Below are 7,074 nucleotides of genomic sequence, written 5' to 3' on the forward strand. Positions count from 1 at the left end.
TTGGCATCAGAGTGAATTAATGTAAACGTGAGGGTCCCCAGATATCAGAGTGAATTAACGTAAACGTGAGGGTCCCCAGATATCAGAGTGAATTAACGTAAACAAAGTAGTACACTTGCTCGTACTCAACGGATAGGACACACGATGACTCTTGGCCAAAATACATGGGTCACATTTGAAGTCAGAGAACTTGAAATCTGAGAATAAATCCTGCAGAAGATGCCTTATATAACTAAAAGATGAATGTCCCAATCGATGGTGCCACAATCAGATTTGCTTTGGTTTGCTATTAGAGGGATGCCTCACACTGTTAGCCGTGTTGAGACTGAAGTCATCTACCTAATAGAGCCCACATAGCTTAGTACCACGACCAATAATCTCTTTAGTGTGAATATCCTGAAGCGAACAAAAACTCGGGTAAATTACTACACAACAATTCAATGTTTAATAATCTCAATTGGACTGGATATGGCCAAAGTTCTTCAAGCCTTGAACATCCATGCTCAATTTCACAAATGGCACTGGCTGTTTAACGAACACCAAAAGAAAGCCAGTGGTACCCTCGTCTAAAGACGTGGAAAGATGGAAGTAGTATGGCCTGGACCAAGATGATCAACCCGTCAAATAGGAGGACTCTTCAACCAACTTTTCTGGGAAAGGAAGGCAACTCCTGAGCTTCTGAGGGATGAGGTCGTGACCTCACGAGCTAGGGAGACGTCCCCTTGAAGAAGAAGCCTTGTCTTCCTTTCGTATTGATGAAGCCTTTTTCAAAGGAGGTCCGTCTGCTGAGAGGACCCAAGCAAGAGCTGCTCCTTCGTCGTCTGCTAGAGTTAAGCAGGTCGTGGACGTTGATAGCAAAAAGGTGCATGGCATGCAAAATTTCAAGGATGCTATGCTCAAGTCTTTAGTTAAGAAGTCCAAGGTCGGCGATCTGCCCTGCAAAGATGTTGGCGACAGGTCTGGTTCTTCTACTGAAAAGCAAAGAGCTATTGACCTTTCTCATAAAAACTTAGGTTGTCTACACTAGTCTAAGGAGGAAGATCGAATTGAGAAGGCTGCTTCTTTGCTTGGCAGGTACGCGCCATCTGCTAAAGAATGAGGGGCTAAGGGTGGAGCAGGTCCAGCATTGTTGACTCCCTTTGAAGCGAGAAAGTCACGATGATCTGCCTATGAAGGCCAAGCCTAGTCATGATGGAGACATGTGTTCGGCTAACCTGCTCCAGAGTAACTTTCTAGGAAGCTCATACGCTTGTGCTGGGCTAGTAGATCACATGCGGCAAGTTGGCGATCCTTGCTCCTTTCCAAGCTTTTCTCCAGAAGAGAAGAAGAATAAAGCCCTTGCTAAACTTTAAAAATTAGTGATTTTCGCTACTGAGGCTATCTAGAGCTTATCTACGGTTGTTCATTCAACAACAGAACTTGAAAAGCTAGAAAAGAAGAATGTTGCTTTGTCAGACCTACTCTCGACCGAGCGAAAGCGTCATGAGACCAAAGTTTCTAACTTAAAGAGAAAGTTGTCCCTACTAGGAGATTGAGTCGCAGTCTCAGCATCGGAAAGTGGTGGTTGCCTCGATGTCGCAGCGTCGTGGTGACTGCCTCGATGTCACAGCTTCGTGAAAGTTTGGATCCATGCAGATTGAGTCGTCGCGGCGGTCTTGCTTCTCGTGCGCTTGCTTCTAACCATGGTTGTTTGGAAGGCTTCGGTTGAGTGATGAATGTGAAGAAACAGATTCCTTAGATTCAAGAGCAACATGTTGAATATAACTCAATGCTCTTAATGTAAGCACCAAAATGTTTGTGCAAAATTCTCACAGGAGAGTATTTGCAAGAGATTCTTCACCCTTCCAGCTTCCTGCTCTATCTTCCTATATGATTCCTGCTAAAAAGGTTGGAGTAAATAGGCCACACCCTGGGGGTTCTGATGCCAAAGTCAATTAGATGATCTTGAGAAAGATACGAAAATAACATAGAAGGTCGGAGTTTTCTCTAGGTACGAGAGAACCAGGTGGCCGGAGCCGTGTGTGAGGGTGGCTAGAGCAGTGAGGGAGAGGGGAGAGAGTGGCGTGAGAAAGAGGGAATTTTGTAGGGGAGAGAGTGCCTTCTAGGATTTTTCACAGAATAATTCTCATATTGAAATTATTCTCCCTCTTTAATGGAGAGATTGGATCAATTAGAGATTTAATGAAAATCAAATTCCTAATTTATGGTATTATTCATATTTTAAGTGTAAGAACCCGATCCTAAATCAATTTTTAGTTATTAATTTATTTTGGTAAAAGACCATTATACCCCTAGAATATTTTAATGGTTTAAAAGTTGACTTTTTGACCGGGAAGAAATTTGGAAATTTTAGTTTATTGTTGCGTAGAGCGCGACGAAATGAGTCCGTAGACGTATGGTGGACTCAAATCCAAGTAGTATTGAAGAAAATACGATCAAAATACGATGAGGGGCAAAACCATAATTATAAAAAGTCAGATTTTAAAAACTCTCTCTCTCTCTCTCCCCGAGTCCTCCTCCCTCTGCGTGAAAACTCCTCCGCCTAACCAGATTTGCAGCCGCCATCTCCGGCCACCAGAGGCCATGAGACCGTGCCAAAAGGACTGGCCCAGCTCCGCCATCACACCCTGGCCTCCTCTCTCTGCCAGCTGCCGTCTCAGTCACTTGAAAAACCTCAAAACCCGACCGATTTTAGTTCAAAAATTCGTCGGCGTTGTTTTCTTTCCTCTGGGTGCCATTTCCGGTGATCAAGGTATGGAATCTCACTTATTTTTCATGCTCTAGCTGATGGTTGGGTAGGATTTGAGAAATTTCTAGCTTATGTAGGCTGATTTTCATCCCAAAGTTTTGCCGATTTTTGCAAGCTTGATTCCTGCCATTTTTCGGGGTAGGTCCAAGAACAAAAGTGACTCCAAATGAGGTTTTACACCTAGGGTAGGAATCTTGGTCGGCGGTTTGAAGTATTTTTGGCCGCCAGAATTTGATCTGCACACCCACGCGCTGCCGGCACATGGGCGGCGCCTAGGCAATGTGTTGGGGGCCACATTCCATCCTAAAATGATCCTCGTGATCTCACGAGCACGTAGGTACTCTCTGATTCCAATTTGGTTAACGTTTGAACCCTGAACAGATCTCGCCTATTGTGCGATTTTCGGGTTTGATAAGTTTAAACCGTTGGATCGCAGTCAATTTCATATATGTTAATCAAGACAATTTTAAGATCGTGTAGGATTTGACGGATCGTGAATCGGAGTCCTGGATACTTCGAAACCATGAACCCTAGGGCAAGATTAATTGTTGTCATCCTATCGTGCGATCGTGATCAATCCGACTGTTCGATTTGGACCAGACTTGCAGGGTAGGTTCAAAAGAGTGCGTTGAACCTATAGGGACTTCCGGAACTATGATTGGAGGTCGTGGCCCCCGCGGACCCGGTTGACCAAGTTTAGGCGGTTTGATCCCTCAGTTGACCGTGAGTCTTCAGAGGTAGTTATATTCTTTGAGAAGTGTTTAAATGACTGTGTAAATGAGTCCCGACTGAGAACGAGTTATCTGGGTCGTGTTACATATTGAGTATAGATAGTTATTTATAAATTGTTAGACTGTGCATAAATATATTTTAAGTATAGTTGAGAATCAATTTATTAGAAAATTGATATAAAGGTCGGGAAAAGGACGGAAAAATAAAGGGAGAAGTATTGATATAAGTTAAGCTATAGTTTTTCAAACCCACCATACGGGTACCCCCTAGTTGCTTTGAAACAGTGTCATTTATAAATGATGCCCCATATGTTTCGGGAACCCCTAAACTGTGTGGTACGAGGAATGCAGCTCGGATAGACTTGGTATCTCCGTGGCTTGCGAGTATTGCGGCTCAGATAGAAGTGGTATCTTCGAGCCTGCCAGGATTGCGGCTTGGATAGAAGTGGTGTCTCCGAGGCCTGCGAGGATGGAATTGACGGATCAAGAATGGGGGTACACCTAGGTGGAGAGAATTTTCAGTTTTGAGATGTTCTTAAACTAAAATAGAGGGAATTCAGTGTATGGCATATTTATATTCAGTATATGACTAATACGAATATTGGGAAGTTACAAAGTATTGCAGTAGAGTTGTGAATATGATTGAGTATAACACACACATGAGAATTCAGTTTGATTTGCAAAACACTAGCAATATGATGAACGAATAAGATATTCAATTACATTATTTAAGGGAAAGAACTACGTGTGGCTTGATCCCTCAGTAAGGGTATGTAGGCAGCCTAATGTTGCAAGGTGCAACCACGAGTTGGAGTGTTAGAGATTGCTAATGTACTATTGAAAAATTGGTTTCTAGTTAGAAGGGCAATTTGGTCATTTGTGCCCGATATTTTTCAGGTGTTGGACATGCACAAGGTTCGGCTCGGATTCTAAACTGGAATTTGGGTCGGGTCCTGTTGTTTGGGCCTAAATGATTAAGTCTAAATAATTGGCCAATTAAATGGAGCACAATTGTTGACCTAAGAAATATTCTCATTGTCCATGTGACGCCTCATGATTGGTTGCCTAAATATTTGCTCTCACACTGACATATTTATTATCCCGACACAACACGACTCATTGCCAACTATAATATATAGTACTATAATATGTGGAGTATAAAAATTTTATAAGAGTTAGTCCAATAATATATAATATATTATATAAAAAGTAAATTTGATCATATATATATTCTAAACAAGGGAGGTTTGGACACTATAACAAAAAATTTCCCCAAATCCATCCCCATACTTGAATATTGTCATTCATATCCGACTCATTAGGGATGAAGTCCCGCAAAAACTCAAATCCGCGAGAAAAATTATCATCCCTATAATTGAGCCAACTATGAGGAGTTGAAGGATCAATTATTACTAAAAAGAAAAATCGAAAATGGAGGGTCAATAATTTGATTTCCTGACCTTGTCACCAAATGCCACGTCATACAACAATTTCCATTTGTCACGCAAATGGGTAAATTAGTAATTGTACTGTAGCTGAAATGACCAAAAGAATATATCTAACTCCACGTGGCCAACTACCACGCCATACTGTCCCCACTCCCCAATCATTGACTGCTACAACAAAGCACCTCCTCCAGAATACGGCTCCGCACCTAATCACACTCTGCCACGTTGATTTATGCGTAGAGTACTACCATGGTCGGTTTGTAATTGAATTTTGCCCTCAAGAAAGGTGGGCCCCGTTGGGCGCCTGCTGGGATTGAAATTTGAATATGGGAGATTCGGGAAAGGAAGTCAAAAGGAATTATAAACATTTAGAAAATTTAAAAAGTTAAAAACACAAAATAGCTGTCGAGAAAAAGCACAAACACCGCAAAAATAATATAAATTAATTAAAATAAATAGCAATTTTATTTATTTATTTATTGCTAATATAATATTACAAATGTTGATATGCTCGTTCTATTTAAGACAAAGCCGTCTTTTCAAGCAACCCATAATAAAATAACATGTAAATTATAAAATAAATAAATAAAGACAAAGCCGTCTTTTGCGATCGAAGGAGACATTGGGCAAAGCCACAGAGCTTTCCAGAAGTTGTACTGTATCGCATGCAAATGTTACCTTTTGGGATTTGAATTTTATGCCCTTGTATTCTTTCATATTTGTATTTTTGATCCACCCATTATTTTGTATTTATGTAATAATACATTTATGATGTGGTTATTAAAAACAAACCCCTGAGTGGTATTTTCAATTTCAACCCACATTGTCTCCTCAGAATATAAACAAAGCAGAAGGAGCAAGAACAATCTTATTACAATTCCTATGCTCATTTGACTGCCTTGCAAATTTAACAAGAAGAATCTTATTTAGAATCTGATGTCCAAGCAAAAAGTAAATAAATAAATAATTTTACATTATATTTGGACCTTCTTATAAATAAATAAGTACGAGATATTTCGTTATATACTCATTCTTAGCACTAGTGATATAAATAAATCCTACACCATTTAATTTCTATAAACAAACCCAAAAAATTACAACTGGCCATATTGAATTTACTTTTTATTATTAAATTACTTTATGCCATGTTTAGTGTTTTGGAATTTGTATGAGGTTTTTGAGTTGGGCCTGTTTTAAGAAAAAAATGATAATTTTGTAATTTATAGGAAGTTCGAAGCCTCTTTTTTTATGTTGTAAATGGGTTTTGGGTGTGTTTCTAAAGTCCATTTCATGTATAATTATTATTTTTTTAATGATTTGAGCCCTTATATTGGGCATAATAGTGAATCTCTCAATAAATAATTGGACCTTACACTAAAAAAAACTTAGATCTTGTCTGAAGAAGAGCTCGATTGAGGAAGTTAAGTACGATTTAGAATAGCTTTGGTACAAAAATAAGATAAAGTAAATAGAGTGCACCTAAGGCCTAAAATTCAACCAAAGCAATAGCTAGGCCAAGCAAGGAGCACATTCCAATGTCATTTTTCTCTGCCGTATGGAGCAAAGAGTGAAAAAATAGAGTAAATGAAACTGTAAAAAATAGAGGGAGTAAAGAGCACATTGAATTTTCGATGTCATTTTCTCTTCGATTATACATTTATATCATATCTCCAATTTAACACTCATGTTTAATTTTATAAAAAAGTTATCTTTTGTGATAAGGGTAATATTCTAAATTATTTTAATATAAGAGGAGGGGTTCGAATAGGGCCGACCCTGGATGATTGAAGGCCCAAGGCAAAACAGTTTGCCATTTATTCATAAATTAATTAATTTTTAATCAAATAATTAATTTTATTCAAATTATAAGAGTTTACAAAAGGCAATGAAGAACACATTGGGTCTTATTATAACCTTCTTTTTTTTTAAGGAAAATTCAATTCAACTAAGGAAAAAGAGTACTCTACATACTGAAAACATTACCAATAAATTAACTTTCAAGTGTATGTCCACAATTAATCATAGAAAACCAGCAAATCTTCCACAATTAATTATAGCAAACTAGATCATATGCACCTACAAAATAACAAAAGATCATTTAAGACAGGGTCTCCCCATATGCACCAACTCTTTGAGTAAACTAGCC

Source organism: Prunus persica, chromosome G8, assembly GCF_000346465.2.
Source record: "Prunus persica cultivar Lovell chromosome G8, Prunus_persica_NCBIv2, whole genome shotgun sequence".
In the NCBI taxonomy this organism is placed as follows: Eukaryota; Viridiplantae; Streptophyta; class Magnoliopsida; order Rosales; family Rosaceae; genus Prunus; species Prunus persica.